Source organism: Ailuropoda melanoleuca, chromosome 8, assembly GCF_002007445.2.
Source record: "Ailuropoda melanoleuca isolate Jingjing chromosome 8, ASM200744v2, whole genome shotgun sequence".
NCBI lineage: Eukaryota > Metazoa > Chordata > Mammalia > Carnivora > Ursidae > Ailuropoda > Ailuropoda melanoleuca.
Window position 1 is genome coordinate 16,117,194 of NC_048225.1, and position 18,326 is coordinate 16,135,519.

Consider the following 18,326-nt stretch of genomic DNA (forward strand, 5'->3'; position numbering starts at 1 on the left):
AGGAGGGAGGGAACAAACCATTCTACCTGAGGTGAGACTAGGACATGATTCACCGAGAAGATGACATTGAACTAGGCTTTGAGGGATGAATAGGAGTTTTCTGAGTGGGCAAGAGAAGAAAGGACATTCCAGGCAGAGCCAGTAGCAGGAAGAGAAAGAGGCACAGTGATGTAAAAGTCCGTGGAATGTTCGCATAATAGTGAAGAGTATCTGGGTGTAAAGAATGTGATGTGTGCTGTGGGCTGGAGGAAATGCAGTGGAAGGCTGCGGATGCAGTCTGGCTGATATATGGAAACACGCCTCAGAAGAGGCAGCCGTGGTTGAGAGCTCAGACTCCGGGGCCGGGCTGCATGGGTCCCCAGCCCAGCTTTCCCGCTGCCTGCGGCACGCTTCTGTTTGCTGTAAAGTGGGGATAATCACAGTCCTCACCTATAGGGCTACAGTGGGGATTAAACGAGTAAAATATATGGAGCACTTAGTACCTAAGCAAAGTGATATAAAATATTAACTATTATTATTACAGCAGGAACTCTACGAATGCTGAATTTTTTATATGCGCATCCATGCACATATGTTCGCATTTGCATTGCCACTCATAGGCACCCCTTGCTCATACATAATGAGCGCTCCTTAAGATACGAAAATGACGCTATAACCTGCCTTCACATCAGTGGGTGTGTTTTCATCTTTCGGTAGTAGCCGTGAATGTACGTGAATACGGTGTTCGTATGCTCGGCTGGCTCCTCCTGACCACAGGGCTGCAGTTCTACCTCGGTCGGCCAAAGCCAGGCATGCGTCTGAGACCCAGGCAGACAAAGGTAATCATAAAGTCATTCTTAGAGGGGAGGAACGGAAGATTGTAAATGCGATTCTGGAAGCATCGTGCTGAGAAATCGTGGAGAGGGTGAGAGGTGCCAGAAGTCTACAGACAGGCAGATGTTTTCACAAAGAAGGAAAAGGTAGATTAGAAAATATTATAAAGCAATAAGTGGTATGCCATTTGCCTCCAACATTTTGAAAGTGTTTAGGAAGCAGATGGCTTTGGAGCTCTGGGAAGACAAAGAAGTTCTCCCAGGGCTGGCAGGGGTTCACGAAGAACAAGTGAGGTCGAGCCCATCTCCCTTTCTTTCTCAAAAGCTTGCCATGTTGCAGGGTCTTAGACATGGGTGTCTTAATGTCAGGAAACCTTAAGCCATGTCTTCGTGGTGTCTTTAGACATAAGACAGAAAGACAGTTAAAAAAAAAAAAAAAGGAAGGAAGGAAGGAAGGAAGGAAAAGCTGTAAACTCTGCCCTGTGGCACAGACAGGTGGATTCATAGCCCCGGGCATCGAGGAAGGCTCAGGGTGGACCTAGAGAGAACTCACATTTGTCTGTTTATTCATTCAGTTGCTCACGTTTTTGTGTGACAAATGTTAACTGAATCCATCCTATGGGTCTCTAGTACCAAGGGTGTCCTCCTCGGGCCCATCCTGGTGACATGTTTGTCGCTGTCTTGGATGGGGAGAGGGAAAGCAGACTGTCACATTCACACATGGCACCAGGCTGGCCAGGAAAGGGGCTACGCCATTGACTGACATAATCAGTGCGTAGAATGATCGATAGGCAGAACGATGGGCCAAAACCAAAGGAGATGGAATTAACCATGAGCGAATGAGAACTCTTGCATATAGATTTTTTTTTTAAATTAATTACCTGAACACAGAATGGGGAGGCCTGGCTGGGCATCCTCCAGGGCAGAGGACTTGGCAGTGGGGCTGACCACAAGCTCCGTCTGCCCAGCGCATGCTGAGAAGACCACCCCGTGGTCAGCCGAGGGGCGTGTTCCCCACCCTGCACCCTCATTAAAGCACGCTCAGGGGTGCACTATGCCCAAAACCGAAAGTCTTGCTCTGAGATATGTTGATAAAAGCCATCATGTGTCCAGGAGCAGGCTGGCAAGACGGCAAGGGGCTGCAGGAAGGTGGGAGGGAAGATAGACAGCAGCTGCTCCAGACCTTTGAAGGTTTGCAGTGGGGCTAAAGGAGAGAGCCTGACTTCTTTGTGTCACTCTCCCTTACTCTTTGCCCCACCAGGGGACATATAGGACCCCTCCTTTTCTTTCCCACACTTTCGTCGTTTTTCCCTACCTGGCTCACGGATCCTTTGGATATGAGGGAATGGAAAGCAGGGGGAAATGTGGGTTGTGGGCAGTGGGGGAAGCACCAAGCTGGAGAAGTGGAAATGCTCTCGGGCCCTAGCCATAGAGCAAGCTTCAAAGTAGTCCCTGTCCTTGATAGGGATGTTGCCTTCTACGTATTGGGCATGAAGACAAGGCAGGTGAATGTGTACAAATGAGATCTCTGGGACCTCATCAGAACGGCTTCTGGGGCGCCTGGGTGGCACAGTGGTTAAGCGTCTGCCTTCGGCTCAGGGCGTGATCCCGGCGTTATGGGATCGAGCCCCACATCGGGCTCCTCTGCTGTGAGCCTGCTTCTTCCTCTCCCACTCCCCCTGCTTGTGTTCCCTCTCTCGCTGGCTGTCTCTGTCTCTGTCGAATAAATAAAAATAAAATCTTAAAAAAAAAGAAAAAGAAAAAAGAAAAAAAGAACGGCTTCTGTACTGCCTGGGGGAGTCCTACCTGGAAGCAAATGCAAACGTCTTCTGGAAGTTCTTTCCAAACCCTGGGGCAGAATTAATTATTCCTTCTTCTCTGGTTTCTACATACTTTTTGTACTGGCTCTACCAGGCGCATGCATATCTATTTGCACATACATATAATAGATGTGCATTTGCGAGCTGCTCCCCCACCACGCTGTGAACCTGCCTTCCCCTACTTACGGCTTCTGCCTCGGCCCCATGCCATGCACAAAGTCGATGCTCAGTAATGAATGAGTGACTCTGTTGTAGAATAAATCTACCTCCTTCTGTGTGCAGGTTGGAAGGCATACTCACTTGTTCCTAAAAACAGCGCAAACAAACAAGCCTTTGAATGGGTTTCCCTTATTAAGGGGATGGACCCAGGCTGGAGGGCTGGGAGAGATATTTATATGTCCTACAGCAAGGAAAACCAGAGAGCAAGCTTGTGATTTATTGCCAAGGCCAGCGTTTAAATAAGAACCTTGTCTTAATTATTTAGCTTTAATAAACAGAAGCGTGTTTTGATGTCCCCGCCACAGACTTTCATATATCACACAGCCGTAATGAGGGCAGAAGTCTTTCTTTAGAGATAGGAAGAAACAAACATCCAACACCACCCACCGTCTCTGATACTGCGCGTGTCCCTCTGGATGTCTGTCTGTCTCCAGGATGGCCCTGCTTTCCCGGAGGGGTTCGGCACCGCGTCAGTGGGGAGAGGGCATATTTTTGGAGATGCTATCCCTTCCTGGGAAGAAAGAAAGGAGCCCAGTAGTTGGTTACGGCAGGCGCTTGTAAGGCAAGTAGACAGTGTCCCGGGAGCACTCCCCCACCCCCACCCCAGTCCATAGCCGGCAGTTGTCTGATTCCCCACCACGAGGTCTATCTTGTAAAAGGCTCATTCTCCCAAGGGCACACACATCCAGCCCTGCAAATCCTTGGGACTTAACATTCCAAATGTATTTTCCCTTTCTTTCTCCATGAGTTAGAATCAATTTTCACATTAGTAATGAAATTGTGTGTATTGCATTAGCCATTATCATTGGCTTCCTTGCCGCTTAGGGCTGGCTGGGCAGACTGCCTCAGGTCCCTTATCATCCTGAAGTATGGAGACAGGCCAGGTGCTGGAGCTGGCTGGTTGTCTGAGACCTTTAAACTGGCAGCCTACCTAGTCAATCACCTAGCTCATCCGAGAGAAGGAGGAGGTTAGGAGGGAAAAAAGGGTGGTTTTTCCATCGGCGAGTCAGTGCAATTCGTTGGTAAGTAAAGTCTACAGGACAACAATGCTGAGTCCAGGCCAAGGCTCAGGGCTCTGACTGTATCCCAGGATGGGTGAGGGGTTCTCCTGCCGGTATCAGAGGGAAGGCCAGTGTCCTCACTGGGCCAGGAGCCAGGTTAGAGATTTTTTCTCTCCTTATTCTCAGGGTTGGGAAGTTCTGAGTAAAGGAAGGAATGCAGCCCTGACTACCTGCCCCCCAAAGTGCTTGGGGATCCCCAAGGCCAAAGCCACTTCCAGGTCATATGAGAGGCACTCAACTCAAGCTCTGGCTGGAGGAGGACTCCCTAAGGCAGGAGGTCAGCCCCTGGGGCTCTCACCCTGGGGAAGGAGCCCTTCCAGGGACCATCTTCCTGGGGAAGGGGAGTGTATCCCCCTGGCTAGGGTTGGAGTGGCTTTTAGAGGCCTGTGGGATAGTCCTGGGCCGTGTGTGCCTGTGGTCTGGAAGAGGTTCTGGATAAGAGGTCTGGCACATTACAGGGCAGACCCTTGAGGATGAGCCGTGAGCATCTTAAACTATCCGTGGCAATTGTCCCTTACCTTGGTATCCACTTCATAGTGGGTCACCAAAAGAAGCAGTCTTGCAAACAGTTCCCTTTGCTTTTTACACCACCACCAGGGGAAAGAGTGCTATTCGCTCCTCTTTGCAGATGGACTCCGAGCCCAGTGCTCTGCCTGGGAGACCCAGCTGCCCCTTGTGGCCACCTGCTGTAAGGGAAGCTGGCCAGACACCTAACTGGAAGTCTGTTAGGTCCCACAAATCTTATTTGATCTGGAGCTTAATTCGAGCGTTCCTCAGCAAAGTCATTATCCATACCAACGTATTTAAAGTGGTTAAATATTTTAAAGCCAGGTCAGCTTCTCTCAGCTGAACAGTGTCTCCAAACACAGAAGCTGGACGCCTCCCCTGGGAACCAGACGGTGGGTTTGTGCAGGGGTCGCGTGTGCTGGGTGTTCAGCGGAGGAATTGAGGGGTAGGGAGGCAGCCAGGGAAAGGGAACCAGAAGCTCTAACCTACTTGGTTTTCGAAGTCCTTCCCCGGTTGCCCCACCGAAGGCAATTTGGAAGCGCTTGAGTTTCTGTGGGGCCATGACTTTGTCACAGGCAGAGAGAATGTGTGTCAGCAGACAGCGTAGGGTGGGGCGGAGGGGATGAGCATGGAGTGCGGTGTGGGTGGGTTCGTCAGGGATCTTCTGGGCCTCTGGGGAGAGATCGCCGAGGTCCCACATGCCTGCAACCTGCTGAGAAAGAGAAGGCAGCTTTTCCTGTGAAGGTGTGGCGTGGTGCCTTTAGGGGAAGAGCCCAAACTGCAGAGCGCAAGCTCTGAGCAAAGGGATGTGGTCATGTTGCTGGGTTTCTTCGTCTGGGGTCTGTAACCCACGGTTTATAAATATGTAGGGGTCACTGAGAGGTCACTCGTCCGTCTGCGGTGTAAGGCCCTCCCCAGCCTGCCCAGCCGATCATCCAGGGTATTTTATCCTCCCCGCCTTCCCCAAAGCCTGGGGTCTAGGCACAGGATTTAGGTATAATTTCTTGAACGTTCTAGGCTAGTTCAGGCTCCAAGGTCTTTGTGGGTGCTGTTTTGTCTTTGCCTCCTCCCCGCCTACCAAAGTCCTACTCATTCTCTGAGACCCAGCTCAAGCCTTTGCTGAGCCGTTCGCTCTGGGCAAAGCCGACGGCCCCCTCTTTTGAGCCACCAGTAAACCTCAGCCGGCTTTCCTGGAGTGCCTATCACTCAGGGTGTTGACAGTGTTTCTTCCTGGGTCTGTTTCCCCAGAAGACGAGGCGCTTCTGGAGGGCAGGGGTGGTCCGATTGACTTCTGAATAAGCTTTTTGAGTAGGTCTTCAATGCAGTGTGGTAATGACCTAAGTCCCTTCCACCACGAGGGTCACAAGACGTAGGTGATGAGAAAATGCCCTTTGTTTTAAACTTGGAAATTGGAACAGTTGTAGCCCTGCTGTTATTAGGAAGGGGTGTCCCTCCTCCTCTCCCTTCTCCTTCCCCAGTGCTTGTTCCTTGGGGTTAGAGCAGGCTAAGTTTGAGTCAGCAGGGTGACAAGGAAGGGGGACATCTCGTGGGTCATCAGAGCTCTGGGCCAAAAGTAGGGGACTGAGGTCAGTGCTAGACCTGGAGGGTTGGGGATAATCACCTGCCATGTCGTCAGGGAAACCATGTTTGGCCCATGTCACCAAGGACGTGGAAAGAGGAGAGCGGGAAGAACTAGGAGGGAAGAGGACCCAAGGCTTGTTGAGCACAAGTTCCCAGGATGGGGTCAGACATGGCGTCTGAGGTGTCTCATTTGGTTGCCATAGCAACCCTATGCTGAAAGTGCCTATGTTCACTCCTTTGTGTGTGTGGAAACTGAGGCAGAGAGCTTGCACAGTTCCCAAGGCCACGTGGCTGGTCAGCAGTGGGGTCAGAACTCGGCTGCAGTGGTCCAGTCATGAGACCAGGGCATCACCCTCTCTGGTGGTTGTGTGGGGGGAGTCATCTCTGAACTAGAGGCTGTCCGGGCCGGGCATGGCCGTGCGGCCAGCAGCTGGGCTCACCTCGGGGCTCTAATCCCTCAGCCCTGAGGTGAGGAAACCTCCCGTTGTTGCTAAAAGGACTGAGAACACTTTTGTATGTTACAGAAGCATCCCAGACATGCAGCCCGGCTCCCTCAAAACTAGCTTATCTTCAGTCTCTAGAATGTTCTTTTGGCTGAAACTATATTAAGTTAGTTTAATTAAAGGTTATTTTCCTAAGATACTTTTTTTCTAATTATAAAATGATATATGCTCACTGAAGACAGCTTAAAAATACAGGCAGGCAAACGTAGGGGGTGGGAGCCATCCATCATCCTGTGGAGTAGTAAGCACCGTTCTAAGGGCTTGAAGACACTATTATCATTAAGCCTTCTCTATATGTGAAGAAAGCAGATTCTGAGAGGTTAAGTAACTCAGCAAAGGTCACACAGCCAGGAAATGGTGACCCTGTAACAGACGCAGTTGACTCCGGGGCCCTTGCTCTTAAATTCCCTCTCTCTTACATGAAGCAGCAACAGCAATGAATTTTGAAAAGGAGGAGTTGAAGCTGTTTACTGGGTTTTAACTACTCGGGACTCCAGAAATCTTGATTATAATTGTCAGGTAGGGACCACCGTTTCCAGGAATCTTTAGATAACAACACCTAGAGGTTCTCTAACTCAGGCTTTATGAAGACAGAGCAAGAGTTATTGAGAACCACCGAGCTGCACTCCGTCATGAGAAGTTCACACGGTTGGTGCTGTGTGATGAGCGAGGGATGGAACTCTCTCCTTCCTCCTCAGCCAGGAGTGTGGCTCGGGGCCGGCTGCTTCACACTTCACCTGTGGGCCCCATGTCATGGTCAGATGTCCCGCAGTGTGACCTGCGTACCCTCGGCTTCTCCCCAGGGTGCCCCTATGGCCAGTGACCCAGAGCCCTTGGTGTTTGTGGGTTGGTCCAGGTGTTGGCCCTGGGACACAGCAGTTCTGTGTTTCCCACGGGGTCCCCTGTGGCCGCATCCTCCCCGGGAACCAGAGCGAGGAGGAGACAGGCAGGAGCCCTCACTTGAAAACCATGCCTGACAGCTCGAGCTTAGCCATTTCAGTTTCAGTGATTCATCCTCCGTTTGCTCATGGATTTCTTAGGGCCGCACCTCGAGAAAGATGAGTTAAAGTTAGATCTGGTCCAGAGAAGTGATCAGGAGTATGTTCCCAGAATGCCGAGGGGGTGGACAGAGGGTGAGCCGTGTGAGAACAGACCAGTTTGGAATGATTCCCTCTGGAATGGCGAAGGGCATCCCAAGGGACTGTGCCTTTCCACTTCCTGCCAGGCCAGGGGTGGATGGCTTCTGTACCTGCCATTCCAAGAGCCCGATTCCCTTCTCCCAGAGATCCACTCGGAGGAGGGGGGCTGCAGCCTGGACAGCGGTCTAGCACCTGGAGGGGGCTGGGCACACCGTGTCCCCGTGGGAGTCCTGTCACGGAGTGCGTAGAAGGCGAAGCCCGGGTCTCTGGCATACACGCAGATGGTGCATGGGGAGGGCCTGGGGCCTTGAGGGCCTTAGTGCGTCAGTCCCCTTCCTGAGTCAGACACCTTCCCGCCACCCCCACCACCCCACCTTCCAGAGTCCCCTCCCCACCATGTGGCTCCTAGGACTAAAGATGGAATTTGTGGTTGGGTTCGGGGCTCCAAGGACAGGACATAAAATGGAAACGCAAGAAGTCGATTCAGAATCTTGCTAGAGGAACGAGATACAACTTTAGTCTCTAATCTCAGGTTCTGAAACCGAGCCCCGCTTCCAAACAGCAAGGGGCTTTGGCATCACCTGATTGTCCAGCTTCAGGCTCTTGAACGCAGAGCCCCGGGAGCCTCCCTGGCACCCTCCCCGGCACCCTCCCCGGCACCCTCCCCGGCACCCTGCCTCCTGGGCTCTGGCAGCTTTCCCTCTGCGTGCTGGCGTCTGGTGTGCCTCGGGCCCTCGTGTGGCTGTTGCATCTACTGAGTGCCCTCCTCTCTCTCCCTGCCTCTCCTCCTCGCCCTCCTCTTCCTCAGGAGCCGGAGCAGTGGTCTCCCCCACGGAGCCTCATCTGGAAGCCTCCCCTAAAACGCTCATCTCCTCTTGCCTCCATGGCACCCCGGGCATGCCTCCACTGTAGCCTTTAGCATCTGAGCTAGTTTGACATCTCTTTCTGCAGCTAGACTGTGGGCTCCCGGAGGTCAGAGACCTCGCCTCGGGCATCTCTGCATGTCTAGCTCCTCGCACACGGTGACTTTAGCAGGTGGCTGCATGGCTGGGGGGACAGACACAAATGTGGGGAAGTGGGGTCACACCGGCCTGAAGCCTCACACACACTTTCAAGGCTGTAACCAGATAAGTAGGGGCGGGGAGGAGGCACTAGGGTGGTGGTTGGAGCTGGTGAGACCAAACAGGGAAGACTTCCTCCTGTTTCCAGCCACTCAGAGATGGTTTTTGTCCTAACAAAAACACACCGGTTTTCTACATGGAAAATCAGAAACTCTGTCTTAGGGAGAGACCAGAAATTACATGAGCTCGTCATTATTTTTTAATTAAAAGACAGCAACTGCCAGTATTTGGTAAATTCAGTCTCCTCCCTATGGGTCCACTAATGTGCCGAATTTATTTTTTATAAGAATCTGTTACTGAACCTGCTCGGTGGAGAGAGCCTTGTTAGAGCTTTAAGAAACTTCTCATTAGCGGGATAAATGTGCCGGGTGCAAGGGGAGTGTGCAGCACGCTGCTGCTGGGCGCCTGCCAGGGGGAGCAGGCTGCCTGGCCTTATGGCGGGAGGACTCCTGAGCCTTCCTGTGGGAGCATACCCATGCGGGGGGAGGACACCAGGGGGACACGCACATAGGCATCCCGCTGAAAAGTCTGCGTGAGTCATCACCCGGCACCTGGTGCCAGGAGGCAACCCAGTCTGCTGCTAACGCAAGCCTGCCGGACTCCCCAGTCCTGCTCCCTCTCCTCCCCTGCCCTGCCAGCTCCCAGGAGCGTCCTGATGAGTCAGAATGGCCATCGGGCCATGTTACAAGTGCTGGCTATGGGAGGAGCGTGGAAGACACAGGGCATGGATGTCCGGGTGATGGGCCTCTGACTGTGTGCTAGGGGTGGGCGAGGGTGCACAGAGGACATTGATGCAGAGCCTTGAGTCTGTTTTTTTTTAGATTAAAAAAAATTATTAGAGAGAGAGAGCATAAGCAGGGGGAGTGGCAGAGGGAGAGGGAGAAGCAGACCTCCCACTGAGCAGGGAGCCGGATGCAGGGCTCAATCCTAGGATTACCACCCAAGTCGAAGGCAGATGCTTAACCGACTGAACCACCCAGGTGCCCCACGGAGCCTTGGTTCTTAAGTAGAATTGCACAGGGTGGGGGCACAGGGCACAGAGGCCAGGGAGGGATTCCAGACAGAGGGAGCATCTGAGCAACGGCATGGCCATGTGGAACTGGGGTGGGGGGGTCAGAGAAGGGCCCAGGGACTTGCTGGGCTGGACATCAGGCTTGCGGGAGGCAGGTAGGCGAAGTGGCTGGAGGCGGCTTGGTTCCTGATTGCCTTGAGGGGTTTAGACATTCTCTTCTAGGCAGTGGGGTCTGAGAGAAAGGACACCATCCTGCTGGTGTTTTGGGAAGAGCGCTCTGTGGGCAGTGTGGAGGGTCAGCAGGCGGAGAGAGGAGGGTCTCCAGAACAAACACCCGAGAGCAAAGGCATGTCCCTGGGCCACCTGCCCCAGCACCAAAACCCCTTATGTTGTCCACAAACTTCCTCTTTGGGGCCAGACGTTTGGTGTGGGAGCACAGCTCCAAAGTAACATTCTCGGCCGGAGAAGCATTGCATGTTAGAGCCGGAATGGGCCCCAAGGTTACTCTCCCAGCCCCTTCATTTTACAGTCAGGACACTGGAGCCCTGAGAGGCTGCGATTCGTCAAAAGTCACTGAGAAGAGGTGGCAGGGGTGTAGGGGAGAATGGGTGCTCTTGCCCAGGAGAGAGCCTCTGCTCAGGGGCCTGTGAACCTGTGCCCACACGATGCTGGTCAGACACATGGGTGGGCGCACAGCCCGAGGCAGGCCCAGGCACCGCGTGTGGTCTGGTCCGTGGCCAGGTCTTCCCTCTTCCCCGCTTCACCATCGCAGGCAGCCGTGGGCCCCGCGGGCTCTGAAGGATGCTGTTTCTTGGCTAGTTCTCACAGAAGACACATGCCCCCATGGGGTCCCGTTAGATGGCAGATGTGAGCAGACACAAAGTGTAGCAAAGAGAGAGTGAACCCTTCACGGGGAACTGCTGTGGCACGTGTTGAAAGGGCTCTTTCCTTCAAAAGGATGCAGAGAAGGAGAGAGGAAGGGGAGTCGCAGCCTCATTCTGAAAAGGGGGACATACCCCAAGGGCCGCTCAGCTCCCAGAAGGGACAAGAAAGAGCCGAGGCTGAGGAGGGGCGGCGTGGGGGCAGTGGGGGAGCTGGGGTGCAGAGAGTGTGCACGACAGGCGGGGCCTCTGAATGGAGGGCACACAGGAGAGATCTCTGAGTAGATAGAGCCCCTTGGCCCTGAGGACTCCACTGACCCCCAGCTACCTGGGCTGCTGCCGCTGGCCCGTCGTGCCATTTGGAAAAGGCACCCCTGGAGAGGGAGGCATGAAGATCCGAGCTCCGCTGCAGCTTTGGCCATTTCCTATCGATAACTTAGCTTTTCTCATTGAAGCCTGTTTGGGTTGGGTTTTCTGTCACTTGCATGGGTTTGGTTCTCAGTGCAATGAAAGCCGCTAAAGGATTTTGAGCTGAGGGGTGACGGGATCCGATTCCTATTTTAAAAACATCACTGTGGCAGCCGTGAGGACAAGGGACTGTGGAGGGGCCAGAGTGGGAGCCGGAGACCACTCAGGAGGTGGGAGAAGTGGCTGAAACACGAGGGTTGGTCATAGCAGAGTGGGCCGACGCCAGGAGTCACAGTACGAGCTGGCGCGGAATCAGTGAGACTGCTGCTGGTGGCCTGGAAGACTCTGGGGGCACTGGGTGGTGTGGACGGGGCTGCTGAGTGACACTGGAGGGGAGCAGGGTTTGAGGAAGGTGTGGCTTGGGTGCGAGGGGCTGGGGGTTCTCTTTTGAGCGGGTTACAATTGAGATGCTGATGACACAACTAAATATAGAGATATCAAGTCAGTGGTTGGCTAGGGGTCTGTTGCCCAGGCTAGAGGTCCGGGCTGGGGAGTCGCCAGTGATGAGGAGGAAAGACAGGGATGTGGAGAGAAAACAGAAATATTGAGGAGGAGAAGAAGGGTGAGGACAGAGCCCTGGGTTATGAGAGCCAGGCCAAAGTGCAGAGACCAGCACAGAGATGGAGAAATTGTGGCCAGAGAGCGAGGAGCCCTGGGCAGTGTGGTGCCCTGCAGGGCAGGGAGGAAAGAGCCCCGAAAGGGGGGAGAGGAGAGAGTGGACAGCCACGTCCATGTGCTGAGGGGTCACACAGGTGATGAGTGCAGAAGTGTCTGCAGGGTTTGGCAACATGGGGGCCCAAGGGGGCCCTGGTCAGAAGCCCGACCCGAGCAACCGAAGAGTGGATGGGAGGAGGGGGCTGGGGGAATGAGCACGAGAAGGTCTTTGAGGGTCGCTGTGAGCAGATGCAGGGCCAGGAGCTGTGGCTGGGGGGGAACGGAGATTCCAGGGAACGCATTTTATTTGTAAAGACCAGAGATGGCGAAGCACACGCGTACGGTGATGGGAATGACGTGGGGTACGGGGACCAAACTGGTAATAGGGAAAGAGGGCCCCTTCCAGAGTAAAGGCCTTGAGAGAGGGAGGGGTTGGAAAACAAATGGTTTGGCGTCTGATGGAAGAATAGTCGGGCAGATGACAGAATGTGACAACAGACAGAGGCAAGTCCGGGGAAGTTTAGGCGGTTCCTGTGTACTTGTTGTCCCCATGGGCTTCGGGGCAAGGCCATGAGCTACAAGGGACAGGCAAAGGTGTAAAATGCCAGTCTGAGGGAGTTGGGGTCTCTTTACCAGGGATCTGTTGGAAGGGGATCACAGGGCAATGATGAGTGCCTGTTGAAAGCTTGTGGTTATAAACCAAAGGGCAAGTAGTCAGCCAGCTGTGGGGGGCTGTCTGGACACGTTCAGGTGCTGGGGTGCAGGCATGGAGAAGATTTAGTTGGGTGCAGGTGGCTGTGGGATTTTGCCGGGTAAGAAAAGGTAAGGAGGAAGGTGTGAAGGATTAGAGGTTAATTTGCAAGGGACAGATTCTAATGAGCTATAATTATGCATATCCCCAAACTGTCTAGATAGAAGACACAGAAAATGCAGGTTTGGGGTCATCAGCTAACAGGCAGTGGTGAGGGTTTAGACAGGTGGCCATGGGCGAGTATAGGGTGAGGACGAGGAGGGTCAGTGACCAAACTCTGAAAGTCAGCATTTAAGGGGTGAGTGGGGGAGCCTTCCTGGGAGACCCAGGCGAGGTGATGCCGTGGAAAGCACGACGGAAGAGGAGAAGCTGGGCGACCCTGTGGCTTGCTTCCAGGCAGTCCCGGAGGCTGGAACGGTTCATTTGGAGGCCCCCCCAGGAGTAGGTGAAAAGGTTTTTAGAGGAGAGGTGGAGGGGCTGGCCCCAGTCAAGAAGGGAAGGGAGGAGGCGGGAAACAGTGAGTAGGGTCAGAGGATCAAGTGTTAGATACAGAGGGAACTGGACCGAGGTCTGGAGAAATGAGAGATTGGTTAATTTTACAAGAAACTGTAGGAAAAAGAAGTTATGAGCTGAACTCAGGGGTTATATTTGGAACCAGAAAACAGCACTTGGCTTTCAGGGCCCGCAGCTGTGAGTGAGAGAACGCTCTGGGCCTGGAGAGGCGGAGAGAAGTTAAAAGAGGTCAAGAGTACAGGCCCAGGCCGGGAGTGAGGACTGGCATTGCTGAATCCTAAGGAGCTGAGTAGCCACACCTGTGCCCTGAGGTGTCTCACCACCCCCCCCCCCCCGTACACCTGCAGAGCGGGGGAGGGGCCGAGGGAGGGAAGACTCAGGATGGTCCAGGCCCCAGGGTCAAGGTGAGGCTGTAACCCCAAGAATCCACTTTGGAGGGAGGTGCTGATGATCCGGGCTGGATGCGGTGATACTAACATTTAGGTCAATGTTGTAGGCGTCACCCCCCAGCCCCCGGTAACTGCCCCAGGGTACTGACACCCACAAGGCTCCACGGGTGAAAGGAAGGAGGATGAATGTCTGACAAACTAGCGTCAGGCCCAGAGGGGGCCAGCAAAAATATCTGAGGGTTGCATGAGTGTTTTGAGCCCAGGATTTCACTGGCACGGACAGTCTGTACTCTGAAACAGCCCTGGAGAGTCGGGGGCAGGGGGCAATTCATTATTCGTTGGCCATGAAAGCCTTTGCATGTCTCACGGCATGTTCTGCCCTCTCTTTTTGTATCAGGTTGAGTGGTCAGGTCTCTGCGTGGGAGGGCAGTATCTCTCAGCCTTGCGACCCCTGCAAGGCCTTCTGCCCTCCCCCCTCCCCCGGCCCTGGGTTTTCTTATTCTCCAAGTTTCTCTTCCCACTCCCCCAGCGGGTGTGCGGCAGCAAGTCCAGGGGGAGCTCTGGGTCCCTCTTCCTTTCCAGTCTCCTGTGAGGGACTTGTTTGGAGAGCCCCTGTGCCTCTTTTCATCTCCTTGCAAATGAGGGATGCACTCGGCTTGAGGGTGTGGTGCTGGTGGTGGGGAGGGGAGACTGCAGCCACGTTGCTGGGTGGGTGGGCCTGCCCGAAGCCCACGGGGTGGGGCGGTTGCTCCTGCTGCCTGGGAGACCACAGACTGCTGCCCACACATCCTCATGGCCAGGCACACTTGGGTCAAAGTGTGGTGTCGCTGTGTTATCTACCGTCTTTCCCTCGGCGTCGTGCTAGCTCCTGTAGATGGGTCCCTGAAGCCCCAGAAAGCGCGGTGCTCCTGTGTTTTCCGCAGGCTGGATTCCGCAGGCAGAGCCCGCCTAGTGGCCTCCTGTGTGTTCATCAGGTCTGGGAGCTCTCCTTACTGAGTGGTGATCCGGAAGCCACAGGGAGGCCGCGGGACCGGATGAGAAGTGGAGAAGCTTCTCGGGAGCTGACATCAGCAGTCACAGGTCCGGCTTTTGTTTCCCCAAGTCTGGTTTGCACTGAGGTTGCTAAGAAAGCTTTCTGCTGGGTCTGCTATGTCCTCAACTGGCCTAGCCAGCGCTCCCAGACGTTCTCATCTTCCCTCTGTGGGGTTCACGGTGGGGCTGAGGCTGCGGCCAGAGGCACACCGCGGGCGTCCTCCTCTCTCATGGCCCACCTGCCCTTCCTGCTCTGCCCACTCCTGGGTGGTGGATTTGGCAGCTGGCATTGAGAAGCTTCCAGTGTCTTGATGCAGAGATGGGAGGAGGGGCCGAGGGCTTTGCCCTCCACCTGCGGTTCTTCCGCCTCCCAGGAGAGCTGTGAGTGGCACCAAGTTCCTTTTACGTGTGTCCCCAACCACTCTGTCATCATGAGAGGCCTTGGGGCCCGTTCCCACCGTCGCCGTTATGGATGCCCCTGCCTGCCGAGAATCATGGCCAGGCTGAGGCCATTAGTCTCAGGGGCAACAGAAATTGCTTTGCCTTGGATTTGACGATTTGGGCAATGACAGCGTTTATACGGGCACTTCCTACTTATACAGGTCGTATTTCTAGTGGTTTATTTACAAATTGGCTGTTGGCCAATTAAAACCAGTTCTTAGAGAAATACGTTTTCGGGTGGTGGTTAGGTTTCCAGGCCAGTGCGCAGAGGGCTGTTTAACTTGGATCAAAGCCAGAGATCCGAGAGTTGGAAGGGGTGGGTTACAGGTCAAGTTTACACCGAAGAGGGGATAGGCAGGGGTGGGGGTAAGCCTGGGTGAGGAAAAGGTCCCTGCCCCTGGGTCCACGGAATGCCGTCAGGGTGCGGCATTCATTCATTCATGATTCCTTGCTTCACCTCATACCCATATTCAGTTCCCCTTTGCTCCCAGACTCTACCCCCAGTCTAGCCCCGCCCTAGCTACCACCACCCTAGTCCCAACTGCTGCCCTCTCTCCACCTCCCTGCTTCGTTCTCTCCCACCCTGCCCCTCCCCACTGCCCACAGCCAGAGTGAAGCTTTTAAAATGCAAGTCAGCTCAAGTCATTTTGCAAGGATGCAGAGCCCCTCCAGTCCAGGAGGCCAGAGTCAGCAGCTCCCCCTCCACCCCTTCAATTCCACTTACCTGGGGCCCACTTCACTGAGAGGCGGGGGGTGGGGAGGTCACGGTTTCTCGGGCGCCTGCTTTCTTTTGGATCTGCCTGGTTTCCTTTGGCCCTTACGTGTTCCTGCTTACTTCCTCAAAATCCTGGGTGACGTCTGTCTTTGGAGCGGGCTTACCACCCACCCTTTGCTTTAGGGCAAAAAAAATGGCACCTCCCTCCTCTCACCTGCTGTGTATACACCCAAGAGGACAGGAAGACACTTTTTTTTTTTTTTAACCGCGCTCCATAAGTTCATAACTGCAGTAATTCATCTTTTCTGGGCTCCTTCCTTAATTGTGAGTGGCAGTCACGTTCCTGCCCCTGTGTCAGTTTAGCTCAACTCTGCGCACCAGGCCTCGGATTCCTTCTCATTAGTCACTCTCCCTCCACTGCGTCTCGCCACCCTTCCCTCCTGGGCCTCCAACCTCCCCTTCCTGGGGTGAGCCGACACCCCACCTTGAGCTGACCCATCCGTCGTCGGGGCTGCCTCCTGCCCCTGGAAGGCACCCACCTCTAATTCCCCTGCCACGTTGGCCTGATAGGCTTAAGTCACCCTGATTCGCAGGCAGGCAGCTGCTTCTCTGAGCTGCCCCAGGGCAGCGTCCCAGGCTGACTGTTCTCTCCTGTGGCTCCATCAGTGAGTTTCTGGGCCCTGTGTCACAGCGGCACAGAATCTGGGACTGCTGGAGCCCCTGGGGCTCATTTTGCTCCTGTCTTGCCCTCTGCCCTTCCCACCAAGGAAGAACCCTCTTCCCCGGCCAGAGACTGTCCTGTTCAGCGTCCGCCTCCTGCCTCTGCCTGCAGGCTCCTTGCCCGGGGCTCCTGTCCTCGTGTCAGGGGAAAGAGCAGTACGTCCTGCTGCTGGAGTCGCCTGCCTCTGGTGCTGCACCCCCGCAGTCCCAGCCTCTTTTCTCCACCACTTGTTTACAGCTTCCCAGCCTCTCTGCCGTCTGGATGACGGGAGCACCCAGCCAAGACAATCTGAATTAATTTTGCAAGTAAAATTTCATCAGACGACCTATCAAGCGCTTCACTAAATCAAGACATATTACATCTCATGTGTGCCCTGAGCCCATTTATCATGAAAGTCAGCCCCCGAAATGCCAGACAAGCTTAGGCCAGAAAGGAGGAAGCTTCTTATGTGAAGTGAGAAGGGTCTTCCTTGTCTCTAGATGTATGACCCCAGGGGCTTCGCTCTGCTCTTTTGCCAAGAAGGCATTGTTGATGGTACTTGAGAATTCAGGGTCAGATGGCCCTGAAACAGAATCCCTGCTTTGAGACTTCCTCGCTGTGCAACTCTGAGCAAGTTGCTTAACCTCTCTGAGCCTCATTATCTACCTTGGAGGGCTGTAAATGAGATGAGCCTCCAGGAAGTCTCTGTATGATAGCAAGGGCTCTATGAACGTCCCTTCCTTTCCCCCATAGGAGGTAAGTGACAAACCCTGTGGATGTTTTTGGTTCTGTCTCGCTGACGTGGAGGTATCCGCACACGACAGGAATGACGGGAAATTAACAAGGGAATAGAAGCTCTGCACGTGGCAGGTACGTGTATGTAGTTGATAGAGGGGAGGGAGATGGCTTCAGGGGACCGTTTCTGTTCACAAAGAAGGAAAGCAGGCAGAAGTTGTCACCTTCCAGACATGGTATGGGTTCTGTACGTTGGTCCCTCTCTTGTGTCTTTTTTTCTTGCCCTGGCTCATCACCTGTGAGTTGTTGGTTTTACAAAGACTTCTGAGATCCCTGATGGAGCCTCCCTACGGTGATGTTGGTGGACCCTCACCTTTCTGCTGGGTTGTTTGGCTTTGTTGCTGTCACCTTCCCAGGTAGCAGTTGACTCGAGTCTTTTAGGAGCAGGCACAGGGAGCTAGAGACACGTCCTCTCTTATCTGCTGACAACTTAGGTTAGGACTCCTTCCAGAGAAGTCTGGGGGTGATGACCCCCGTGGGATATAGCAAAGATCCCCTTCGTGACAGTTCTACTCTAAGCTTGGCTTCCTGGGAGCTGGGAAAGTGAGGTCCTGGGCAACCCAGGACTGGTTTTGGAGGGGCCCAGGCTCCCTAGCTCCCTCTGCCTTCTCAGCTGTTCATGCATGAGGCATGTGGGCACCAGCACCCCTGGGAACATCTGTTGTCTTTTGTTGGGTGCTTACCAGTGCTGCACTCTGAGCCAAGAGGGCCAGACAGAATCTTTCTGTCCACCAGGAGCTCCCAGTCCTGGCTGGCTGTGGTGCCAAAAGACAGAATGAGGTACAGGATGTAACTTACTTCTTTAAGCACCAAAATTAAAAAAAAAAAAAATATCTTGGCCACTTTAAGTATTTCCATCCAAGTGGACCTAAGAAAAGGATCACTAATATGCATCTGTCTTAAACAGTAAACACAGAGCACAATTTGATCATCATTCTCATTACTCAGGGTCGTTATTAGAAACATCAACTACTACCCAGATATTCTGTGTCCCATACCAAGTGGCCCTGAACTGCTCACTTCTTGGGTTCTTTAGCCATTTTATGATTTTTACCTCTCTCCTGCTTAATCAGTTGCTTCTTGCTGCTTTTGCCAGCCTGCCTGCCTCCCTTCTGTTTCGCATTTAGTGTAAATAAACTCTATTAGCATTAGGCATAAGAGGGAGTCTGGGAGGGTCTCTCTTGTTTATTTTGAGGTTTTTTTTTTTTTTAA

General features: G+C 53.7%; 1 long non-coding RNA gene across 1 annotated transcript; it reads right to left on the reverse strand.

The window, feature by feature from the left end:
- Positions 1-3,235: 3,235 nt before the first annotated feature.
- On the reverse strand, positions 3,236-15,780 carry LOC117803329. The gene is made up of 3 exons (XR_004627040.1): positions 15,629-15,780; positions 4,909-5,131; positions 3,236-3,362 (listed from the first exon to the last, which is right to left on the reverse strand). It is a non-coding gene; the product is annotated as an uncharacterized LOC117803329 (long non-coding RNA).
- Positions 15,781-18,326: the final 2,546 nt, after the last annotated feature.